We start from the raw sequence: 12,311 nt of genomic DNA, 5'->3' as shown, positions 1-12,311 counted from the left end.
CCTGGCGCTTGATGGATAAAATCACCATGAATCTGGCATTCATGACAACATTTGGCATAGTCTGCTGTGTCTGCGAACATCTTTGGCCAATAATACCCAATTCGTCGGAGACGATCGCTCAACTTGGCTCCAGGCTGATGAGCCCCGCACATTCCGTCGTGAGCTTCCTTGAGGGCCTCTTTCGCTTCCTTCCGAGAGAGACATCGAAGCAAAACTCCGTCATGTGATTTACGATATAGGGTCTGAGAGACTGCATCATACGTCGGAGACGATCGCTCAACTTGGCTCCAGGCTGATGAGCCCCGCACATTCCGTCGTGAGCTTCCTTGAGGGCCTCTTTCGCTTCCTTCCGAGAGAGACATCGAAGCAAAACTCCGTCATGTGATTTACGATATAGGGTCTGAGAGACTGCATCATAATAGAATTGAAGGGCCTTTCGTTTGATAGTGGCCGCTTCCTTAGGGTCCTCGGGCAATATTCCGTATATGGCATAGTCGATATACGGGAATCGCCAATCTCTAGCCTCAAATTCCATCGAGGTTGTATAGACTTCCTCTGTCGTCGTCTCATCGGAGCTCTCCTCCATAGATATCTTGAAGTAGTATAACTCGCGTCCTGTTACTATAAGATCCTCATGCCGCACTTCGTATTCCCCTCGGACTTGATTAACGATGAGCTGAGAGTCACCGTAAGCTTCGAGGTGCTGAACATTAAGTTCTTCGGCAAATTGCATTCCTAATAGCAGAGCATTATACTCGGCTACGTTGTTGGTGCATGGTTCGATTAGGGAAAACCCCCTTGGGATTACGTGACTGTTCGGAGAAACGAGTACAACCCCTACTCCTGCAGTGATTGCTCCGTGAGGGTTTGCTCTAGATGCCCCGTCGAAGAATAATTTCCACACCTGCGAGGTTTCTTGAGTAACGCAAGTTTCAACGACTTCGTCAGGCAACTCTTCATACAACTTAGATGTCCCTGGCACCGGGTGATCAGCCAAGAAATCTGCCAATGCTTGACCCTTGATTGCCTTTTGAGGCATGAACTGCATGTCATACTGTGATAAAAGAATAGCCCACTTTGCAAGTCGGCAATTTAGAGATGATGGCTTTGTCATCAGAACTCTCAAGGGATTCACCTTAGAGATAACGTGAATTGTTTGTCTAACCAGGTAATGTCGCATCTTTTGAATTGCGAATACCAAGGTGAGACATTCTTTTTCGACTGGGTTGTACCGGTGTTCGGCTCCGATCATAGTCCTGCTTAGGTAATAGATGGCTTTCTCTTGACCCTGATCGTTATTCTGGGCCAACAAAGCTCCGAGAGAATGTTCCATGGCTCTCACATATAACAAAAATGGCTTTCCTGTTATTGGGGCTACAAGAACCGGCGGTTGAGTAAGATACTCTTTAATCTCCTCGAATACTTTTTGGCATTCACCATCCCAAACAAAGGATACTCCTTTCTTCATGATCTTAGAGAAAGGTTGGCAACGCCCTGAAAGATTTGATATGAATTTTCGAATGTAGGCCAGCCTGCCTTGCAAGCCTCTGAGTTCTTTGAGATTCTTCGAAGGTGGCATGTCTTGGATAGCACGCACTTTCTCTGGATCAAGGGAAATTCCCTTAGAAGTAACGATAAATCCCAGAAATTTTCCGCTTGAAACTCCGAGGAATGATTTTGTCGGATTCATCTTTAGCTGGTGTGTTCGCATGATCTCGTACATTATCTTCAGATTGTTTGCGGAAAAAGTTGCTGTATTCATTGCTGCATTCATTACAACTTCAATCGTTACAATGAAACAAAAAGATAGCCTTTTTATAAGACCTATACACAATGAAAACAAAAGAAATACAACTCTTTTCAAACAAACGCAAGATCCGTTTATCATCTCTTGCTTGCGTGGGTCTTTGGCCTGTGACGGGGACGTTGATATCCGTGGACCACCGGGCATTCAGATCTGCTCCGAGAAAATCGGGCAGAGCTTCGTCTATCCGCGAAGGGATATAGAAGCAGAACTTCGTCGATCCGCGTGAGATCTAGAAGCTATAAGCGTCTATCTCGGCTAAAGTGAGATATGAGCTCTTCTTAGTATTAACGCCAAGGGCTAATACTAAGGATCTGACGGGGAATGGGTGATGAAGACTGATGTAGACCTCTCCTCCTCGGTTGAAGCGCTCGACCACTCTTTACTGTAGCAGGGCTTCGCCAAGGCTCTTCCCAAAAATCCTCCTTTCAAAACAAAGGCCCAATGGGGCTATTTATAGGAAACCAAGAGACGGGGGGCTGAAATGAGGACACCCCTTGGGGTGTCTCAGCCAGGCCGAGACACCCTTGGGGTGTCTTGGTTTTGCCAAGACACCCCTCGGGTGTTTCGAGCTTGCCGAGACACCCCCGGGTGCCCCAGTTCGGTCCGAGGCCTTTCCAGGTGTGTTTGCCGTTGATTCGTCGTTCCAACTCGGATTTGAATGATTTCAGATGCATTGGATGCTTGACGAAGAGCTCGACCCACTCTGGTGGTTGGATTATCTATAGAGTGATCGAGGCACGAAGGGCGTTGTCCTTTTTGTGAACAGCGCCGGGTTCCCGATTGGTCCGGGTCTTGGTTGTTCCGAAATCCTATAAGCTCACGTAGCTCGTCGATTCACTTTAGTCGTTTGTCGATGTCGATTGGACTCCCATGGCTCGGATGGTGACGTTCATCATCGCTCTTTAACACTTGAACCGTTCGTGGAGACCTATAGGCAATTTTCAATGCCTACAGATACCCCCTCCAAAGTGTTCCGGACTCGTTTCTTTTATAGAAGAGGCTGGAATACTTTGGATGTGATTGGTCTGGCCTTTAGTCGGCATAAGGACCTGTGGGCGTTTATCGCTTGGCCGTCGTCGGAGTCTCGAGTCTGCAGCTGATGAATTGAGTTTGGCTCGTGTCATCGAGTTGACCTTGAACTACCTCCGCCACATTGTGCTGGCTTACGGTTTCGGACCACTGTGTGTTGACTTTTTGTCGCAACGCTTTGATTGGCGTTGACCTGGGGCTACGCGTTGACCGGCGTTGACCCTAGGGTTTTGATTCGTCAAACGTTGACTTTGCTTGCAACGCATTGATCGGCGTTGACCTAGGGTTACGCGTTGACCGGCGCTGACCTTAGGGTTTCGAATCGCCATACTCAGGGCTGCAGGACCAACTGTTAAAGCTGATTCATCTGCATATGTGGATTTTATCCTGAATTTGTTGGATGCTCAAGTCACGAGACCAACTAGTGGAGTTGGTGCGTCAATGACTCGCATTTATAGAATTTTTGGCAAATTCGCAGCCATCAACGGGTTTGATGAGCCTTTACCGACTACCGTTTGAGTCGGGCTAGCATGCGGATTGTTTAAGTCCGTTCCACATGTGACGTTGTGCTAAGAGAGTGAATTCTCTTAGACTTTGTGCTATGATTTGGAATACATAGGTTTTGCCCTTGTTACGGGAATAGGCTACCCGGCAACACGTGTTAGGTGTTGACTCATCCCTTCTCAGGCTTCGGGATGAAATTCCCCAGACTGGAATTCTGGTGTCTTCTTCAATTGGTAAAAGACTAAACTGGCGACGCGTGTTAGGCGTCGGCATATCCTTTCTTAGGATTCAGGATGAAATTCCCCGTGCGTGTGAAGCATGGATTAGGGTGTTATTAATAACAACCTGCCACAATGTTGAATATGTGGGCGGAGATCTTGAGCTGTTCTGAGGAATCTGCCCGAGCAGATCTGCAGGCGGGACTTGAGCAGAGTTATGCAGATAGACTTTTTAGCTTAAAGTCTCATATTCTTAGCCGTCAGTTGCCTTCGGGCTAATGAGCTCTTTGTTGTATGCTTTTGACTTGACCTATTGAAATAGAAACTCTGCATTTGCTTCTTTTGTGATTTGTCTGTATTTCTTCTGAATGACAGATTTTATGGGATTTTTGGCAAACCCCCAGCCATCAACGGGTTTGATGTGCCTTTACCGATTACCGTTTGAATCGGGCTAGCATGCGGATTGTCGAAATCCGTTCCGCATGTAACGTTGTGCTAAAGGAATGAACTCCCTTAGACTTAATGCTACGACTTTGAATACGTAGACTTTGCCCTTGTTACGGGAATAGGCTACCCGGCAACACGTGTTAGGTGTTGACTTATCCCTACTTAGGATTCGGGATAAAATTCCCCATGCACCAAGTGCGCGGATTGGAAGTTGAAAGTTGTGTCAAAATAGGAGAGGAAGAATTTTATATTCTATCTCCCGGTGCTAAAGAGGAAGAATTTTATATTCTATCTTCAGCTGGAAAAGAAACTCGAGGTGGGATTCCCCACCCCCAGTATCTGGAAGGATGAACTGGGAGTGGGATCTCCACTCCGAGCATCGGAAAGGTCCGAGGAGAGGAAGAATTTTATATTCTATCTCCCGGTGCTAAAGAGGAAGAATTTTATATTCTATCTTCAGCTGGAAAAGAAACTTGAGGTGGGATTCCCCACCCCCAGTATCTGGAAGGATGAACTGGGAGTGGGATCTCCACTCCGAGCATCGGAATGATGAACTGGGAGTGGGATCTCCACTCCGAGCATCCGGAATGATGAACTGGGAGTGGGATCTCCACTCCGAGCATCGGAAAGGTCCGAGGAGAGGAAGAATTTTATATTCTATCTCCCGGTGCTGAAGAGGAAGAATTTTATATTCTATCTACAGCTGGAAAGGAAACTCGAGGTGGGATCCCCGCCTCCAGAATCTGGAATGATGAACTGGGAGTGGGATCTCCACTCCGAGCATCGGAAAGGTCCGAGGAGAGGAAGAATTTTATATTCTATCTCCCGGTGCTGAAGAGGAAGAATTTTATATTCTATCTACAGCTGGAAAGGAAACTCGAGGTGGGATCCCCACCTCCAGAATCTGGAATGATGAACTGGGAGTGGGATCTCCACTCCGAGCATCGGAAAGGTCCGAGGAGAGGAAGAATTTTATATTCTATCTCCCGGTGCTGAAGAGGAAGAATTTTATATTCTATCTACAGCTGGAAAGGAAACTCGAGGTGGGATCTCCACCCCCAGAATCCGGAAGGGTGAAACTAAGAGTGGGATCTCCACTCCGAGAATCGGAAAGACTCGGATAATCCTAACTGTCGGAAGGTTTGATTACTCGATTTGAAAGTGGACCTCTCGTTCATTGAAGGAATCGAGAGGGGATTTTGGTTGTGGTCCTAACTATAGGAAGGTTTGACCAAAACAAAGGGAGCGGAATACAAGTAGCAACGGGAGTGCTAACTAGTACTATCACTCAAAGGAAAACTTCGATGTCAAGTGATGATCCTAACTGTAGGAAGGTTTGATCGCTCAATTTATGGGCCTCTCGTTCATTGAAGGAATCGAGAGGGGATTTTGGTTGTGGTCCTAACTATAGGAAGGTTTGACCAAAACAAAGGGAGCGGAATACAAGTAGCAACGGGAGTGCTAACTAGTACTATCACTCAAAGGAAAACTTCGATGTCAAGTGATGCTGACCTAACATGTTTAGTCTGAGAATTGCCAATGACTGGCAGAGAGGAATCTTGGTGAACCCATTATCAACTGATTTGATCAGTGGATGGTTTGGTGAGGGAAGATTAATCTATCAACAGATTAGATCTCGTCTCAAACAGAAATAACTCATGAGAGTCAGAAAACGTTCCGACATTTAGAGTTTAAATGTGGACGTTTTACTTATCACTTTTATAGTGATCGGGTTATCCCTAAGAATATCACCCGTGGTATTCTTTCGGGAACTTCCCGATACCTGAATAATCCACCCCCAGCTTCCCTTGTGGAACTGGGTTCAACATTGTACTGGGTTATCCTTAAGAATATTAGCGTAATATCCTCCAGGAACTTCCCGTCAAAGGTGGGAACAGTTTAGACTCATATACCTATTGGAGTATTTAAGAAGCAGTTTATACTCGTATACTTGTCGGAGTGGTGGGAAGCAGTTTATACTCTTATACCGGTCGGAGTCTTGAGAAGCAGTTTATACTCGTATACTCTTTGGAGTTTTAGGAAGCAGTTTAACCTCTTATACCGGTCGGAGGATTGAGAAGCAGTTTATACTCGTATACTCTTTGGAGTTTTGCCGTTCTCAATTGGCTTACCTTAGCGTTATAACGCCGGCTTCAACCAAGGTCTGAATGCTATTCTCGAGAGCAAGGCAATCCTTGGTGGGATGAACGACCCTCCTGTGGTATGCACAGTACTTTGGGTCCGTAGTGTTGTCAGGGAGCTTGATTTTGTTGTTTTCGAGAAGAGTCTCGAAGATGGCGGGAACGTCCTCGTCTTTGAAGGAATATTCATCTTGGAGCCTTGGATCCGAATTTTCCTGCTGTGACGTTTGACTATCGTCAATAACTGTTGCAGGTGCGTCCCCTTCATCATGAGGTACGAGACTCAAATTCAGCGGGTTGACCATCGGTTGGCTCTTCTCGGCTTTCTTCCTCCTGAGGAAGCGTTCGGCCTGTTCTCCGCGCACCCTCAACTCTTTCCAGGTATTGAGCGGCTCCATTCCCATAACATCCAAGTCCACATGTGACGTTGTGCTAAGAGAGTGAATTCTCTTAGACTTTGTGCTATGATTTGGAATACATAGGTTTTGCCCTTGTTACGGGAATAGGCTACCCGGCAACACGTGTTAGGTGTTGACTCATCCCTTCTCAGGCTTCGGGATGAAATTCCCCAGACTGGAATTCTGGTGTCTTCTTCAATTGGTAAAAGACTAAACTGGCGACGCGTGTTAGGCGTCGGCATATCCTTTCTTAGGATTCAGGATGAAATTCCCCGTGCGTGTGAAGCATGGATTAGGGTGTTATTAATAACAACCTGCCACAATGTTGAATATGTGGTCTTTTGTCCTTTTTACGGTCAAAGACTAACCGGCAACGCGTGTTAAGCGTTGACTTTGGGATTTTTAGCAAACCCCCAGCCTTCAACGGATTTGATTAGCCTTTACCGACTACCGTTTGAGTCGGGCTAGTATGCGGATTGTCTCAATCCGTTCCGCATGTAACGTTGTGCTAAGAGAGTTAACGCTCTTAGTGCTACGATATTGAATACGTAGACTTCGTCTTTCTCACGGGAATAGACTACCCGGCAACGCGTGTTAGGCGTTGACTTATCCCTACTTAGGCTTCGGGATGAAATTCCCCTACCGATTACCGTTTGAATCGGGCTAGCATGCGGATTGTCGAAATCCGTTCCGCATGTAACGTTGTGCTAAAGGAATGAACTCCTTTAGCCTTAATGCTACGACTTTGAATACGTAGACTTCGCCATTGTTACGGGAATAGGCTACCCGGCAACACGTGTTAGGTGTTGACTTTAGGATTTTCGGCTAATTCCCAGCCTTCAACGGATTTGACGTGCCTTTACCGATTACCGTTTGAAATCGGGCTAGTATGCGGATTGTCTAAATCCGTTCCGCATGTGACGTTGTGCTAAGAGAGTAAACTCCCTTAGACTTTTGTGCTATGATGTCGAATACATAGACTTCGCCATTATTACGGGAATAGGCTACCCGGCAACACGTGTTAGGTGTTGACTTTAGGATTTTCGGCTAATCCCCAGCCTTCAACGGATTTGATTAGCCTTTACCGACTACCGTTTGAGTCGGGCTAGTATGCGGATTGTTTAGATCCGTTCTGCACATAACGTCATGCTAAAAGAGTTAACTCTTTTAGTGCTACGATATCGAATACGTAGACTTCGTCTTTCTCACGGGAATAGACTACCCGGCAACACGTGTTAGGCGTTGACTTATCCCTACTTAGGATTCGGGATAAAATTCCCCAGGTACAAAAGTGCCCGGATTAGAGATTTGTGATTGTGTCTTTTCAAAGACGAGCTGAGAGAGGAAGAATTTTATATTCTATCTACAGCTAGAAAGGAAACTCGAGGTGGGATCCCCACCCCCAGAATCCGGAATGATGAACTGGGAGTAGGATCTCCACTCCGAGCATCGGGAAGGATGAACTGGGAGTGGGATCTCCACTCCGAGCATCGGAAAGGTCCGAGGAGAGGAAGAATTTTATATTCTATCTCCCGGTGCTGAAGAGGAAGAATTTTATATTCTATCTACAGCTGGAAAGGAAACTCGAGGTGGGATCCCCACCCCCAGAATCTGGAATGATGAACTGGGAGTGGGATCTCCACTCCGAGCATCGGAAAGGTCCGAGGAGAGGAAGAATTTTATATTCTATCTCCCGGTGCTGAAGAGGAAGAATTTTATATTCTATCTACAGCTGGAAAGGAAACTCGAGGTGGGATCCCCACCCCCAGAATCCGGAAGGATGAACTGGGAGTGGGATCTCCACTCCGAGCATCCGGAATGATGAACTGGGAGTGGGATCTCCACTCCGAGCATCCGGAATGATGAACTGGGAGTGGGATCTCCACTCCGAGCATCGGAAAGGTCCGAGGAGAGGAAGAATTTTATATTCTATCTCCCGGTGCTGAAGAGGAAGAATTTTATATTCTATCTACAGCTGGAAAGGAAACTCGAGGTGGGATCCCCACCCCCAGAATCCGGAAGGATGAACTGGAAGTGGGATCTCCACTCCGAGCATCGGAAAGGTCCGAGGAGAGGAAGAATTTTATATTCTATCTCCCGGTGCTGAAGAGGAAGAATTTTATATTCTATCTACAGCTGGAAAAGGAACGAGAGAGGAAGAATTTTATATTCTATCTCCCGTTGCCGAAGAGGAAGAATTTTATATTCTATCTTCAGGCGGAAAGGAAACTCGAGGTGGGATCTCCACCCCCAGAATCCGGAAGGATGAAACTAAGAGTGGGATCTCCACTCCGAGAATCGGAAAAGTTCGAACGACACTACCTTTTATAGGATTGGTCATTTGAACCCAAAGAACCCCTCATTCATTGAGGAGAAGACCCAATTTCAACCCTAACTTTTATAGGTTTGGTGGAAAAAGGGGACAAAGGTGGATTTTCGTTTATCGAAAAGGAGTGACTCGACTTTAGTCTTGACCATGTGTAGGCTTGACTAAGCGAGATCGGAAACAATCCTAACTTTTATAGGTTTGACTGTTCCAAGTGGACCTCTCGTTCATGGAAGGAATCGAGAGGGGATTTTGGCTTTGGTCCTAACTGTAGGAAGGTTTGACCAAACTGGAGTTTGAGATACGCCAATGACTGGCAGATGGAAATGTTGGTGGGTCCACTGTCGTTTGATTTGATCAGCGGATGGTTTGGTGAGGAAAGATTCTCCTGATTCATGATGGGTGGGAGCTTGATTTTGTTGTTTTCGAGAAGAGTCTCGAAGATGGCGGGAACGTCCTCGTCTTTGAAGGAATATTCATCTTGGAGCCTTGGATCCGAATTTTCCTGCTGTGATGTTTGACTATCGTCAATAACTTTTGCAGGTGCGTCCCCTTCATCATGAGGTACGAGACTCAAATTCAGCGGGATGACCATCGGTTGGCTCTTCTCGGCTTTCTTCCTCCTGAGGAAGCTTCGGCCTGTTCTCCGCGCACCCTCAACTCTTTCCAGGTATTGAGCGGCTCCATTCCCATAACATCCAAGATGTTAACGGACAAGTTGTTGTGACAAGTCTGCAATATGAATTCCCCCGTGACGGGATCTCTGCAGTTCATTGCCTGATTGCGGAAGCGCTTGATGAAGGTATCCACCGACTCTCCGCCTTTTTGTTTCATATCGAAGAGTGTCCTGACCGATACTTCGGTGTCATCATCTAAGAAATGGGCGAGGAACGTGCTTTCTAGGTCCTCCCAGCTGTTGATACTTCTGGGCTTGAGTCGGCGGTACCAATCGAAAGCAGGCCCGCGAAGGGTGCCAACGAATGACCGAACCATCAAAGGCTCGTTGCCAGATATCGTGCCCAAGTGGGACTTGAAGTAGATTAGATGCTGAGTAGGCGAGCCCTTCCCGTCGAACAGCGTGAAGTTGATCAGGTTGAATTTTACCGGATATGGGATTGAATCCCACCCTTTCGGGTATGGACACGGAATGCCGGTCCTCTTCACCTCTCGAGCAGACATCAGGGCGTCGATTTTTCCTTCGAGATCCTTCATCTTTTCGGCCTGATCTATATCCTATTTTGGACAATTGTCGAGAGGAATGATACGGCCACCCCCAGTGTTATCATCACTGGAGGGTCTACCCCCAGTATTTTTGAGCGGTGCATCGGCCATGACGACTTCGTCCACTTTCGGATCGCTGTCAACTGCGGCGCTCTGGGTGCGATGACTGGATTTGACTAGTTGATTTGACAAAGCTCGGATCTGTTGGTCGTGCTTTTGTCTCATCTCTTGCATAGCCATTTCCATTTCGAACTTGAAGATTTCCTTCTGCTTAGCCAGGGCCTCTTCAAATGATTTTGGCTATCTGCTCGGTGTTGACCATGAACACTTCTCGAGCTTGCCCTACGCTAGACGTTGTATCGTCAGAGGCGAGAGCGGAATAAGAATCTGAGAGTCCATCATCGGAATGGATGTTTTCATGGATCCCATGGTCGTCGTTACATCCGGCGGCTTCTGGCTGAAGCTGAGCTATTGTTGAATTAACTTCGCTTCCTGGAGAGAAATTAGGGTGAGAACCACTTGAAAGAATTGGGGCTTTTCCCTTGTTGACCATGTTGATGGCAATTTCTGGGAATTCATTGTCTCGAGCCACCGATTCTCTTTGGTGGGAACGCCTCGATTTGGGCTTCGTAGTTCCATCGGAGATTCTCCTGAATATCGAGACCCTCTGCGGAGTGGTCTTGGGGCAGCTATATGTTAGTAATACTCCCCTGATAAATTTGGTACACGACCCGTGAGAATCCGCTTTCTGGGTGTTTCTCTTTCGAGATTCATTCGCACCCCCAGCCTGAAAGTACAACTCACTGACGTTGTGGTCGGAGTAACCTATCTGCTGCTCACATGGGTTCTCAGGTATAACGCGTTCGTCTGTCCGACGCGTTTTCTTCTAAGTAAACATTGCCTTGTTGGAAGAGTCGCACGTTTGGAATCACACCTTTGTGAGGGTGAAACCTTAACGGGCTCTTGGTCTTTTGCACGCACCGCCAAATTGGCCGTTGCAGGAATCCGTTTGTTAGGAGGTCGCGTACGACCCCCAGTCCGGGTGTTGGCTTGCAGCTCCTTCAATGATCTCCAGCTCTCCTTATCAAGCGCTTTTCCTCGATTCTCGGGTAGAGTGCCGATACGACCCTCCAGAGGAATCCTAAGCTTGGTGAAATCTCCGCTGCGGTGGGGATTCATCGGAGGTTCGGGATCTGAAGTTGACGAAGGCCGGAGAGCAATGTTGCCTGCTTTTGCCTTAGGCGTTGATTTGGCCTTTGGCACCCAAACTCGCTTGGATCTCGGCGATCTCTTAACTGCTTCTTCCTTTTGTATTTCTTGTGCTTTTTGCACCAGGGCTCGGGCATGCGCACGCAAAGTGCGGCGCCTCTGGATTCGATCCTCGAGAGTAGAACGGGTTCTTTTGACATGAACCCATTTGTTCGTTTCTGCTTTGGAGGAGGGGCTGGTAGTTTGTCGTTGTTGTTCTTGGCGATGTCTGGACTTGAGATCTTCATTGTAGCGGATCCTGTCCATTGACTCCAAAGCCTTGGCCAGTTGACGAGCCAGGCTTTGACGCCGTCTTTGTCGTGCTCTCTTTGACAATGTTGGAGCGTCTTCAGTAGCTATCTCATCGGCGGAGGAGAAGTCCGAATCTGCGATCTCGACCACGTTGGACGACTCGGGGACGTCACATGGTGCAAGTGCAGCGGCGGCAACAGGGTCTTGGATCTTCGAGCCGAAGAACCTGCAAACATTTATGGAAGAGGTTACCTTCCTGCGCCTGTTTGGAGAGGCGTAGGGTCCACGCCGGTCAACGCGTAACCCTAGGTCAACGTCGATCAACGCGTTGTTTGCGGAAAAAGTTGCTGTATTCATTGCTGCATTCATTACAACTTCAATCGTTACAATGAAACAAAAAGATAGCCTTTTTATAAGACCGGTACACAATGAAAACAAAAGAAATACAACTCTTTTCAAACAAACGCAAGATCCGTTTATCATCTCTTGCTTGCGTGGGTCTTTGGCCTGTGACGGGGACGTTGATATCCGTGGACCACCGGGCATTCAGATCTGCTCCGAGAAAATCGGGCAGAGCTTCGTCTATCCGCGAAGGGATATAGAAGCAGAACTTCGTCGATCCGCGTGAGATCTAGAAGCTATAAGCGTCTATCTCGGCTAAAGCGAGATATGAGCTCTTCTTAGTATTAACGCCAAGGGCTAATACTAAGGATCTGACGG

This window comes from Asparagus officinalis, chromosome 3 (assembly GCF_001876935.1).
Source record: "Asparagus officinalis chromosome 3, Aspof.V1, whole genome shotgun sequence".
Taxonomy (NCBI): domain Eukaryota; kingdom Viridiplantae; phylum Streptophyta; class Magnoliopsida; order Asparagales; family Asparagaceae; genus Asparagus; species Asparagus officinalis.
Note: the sequence above shows the minus strand (reverse complement) of the source record.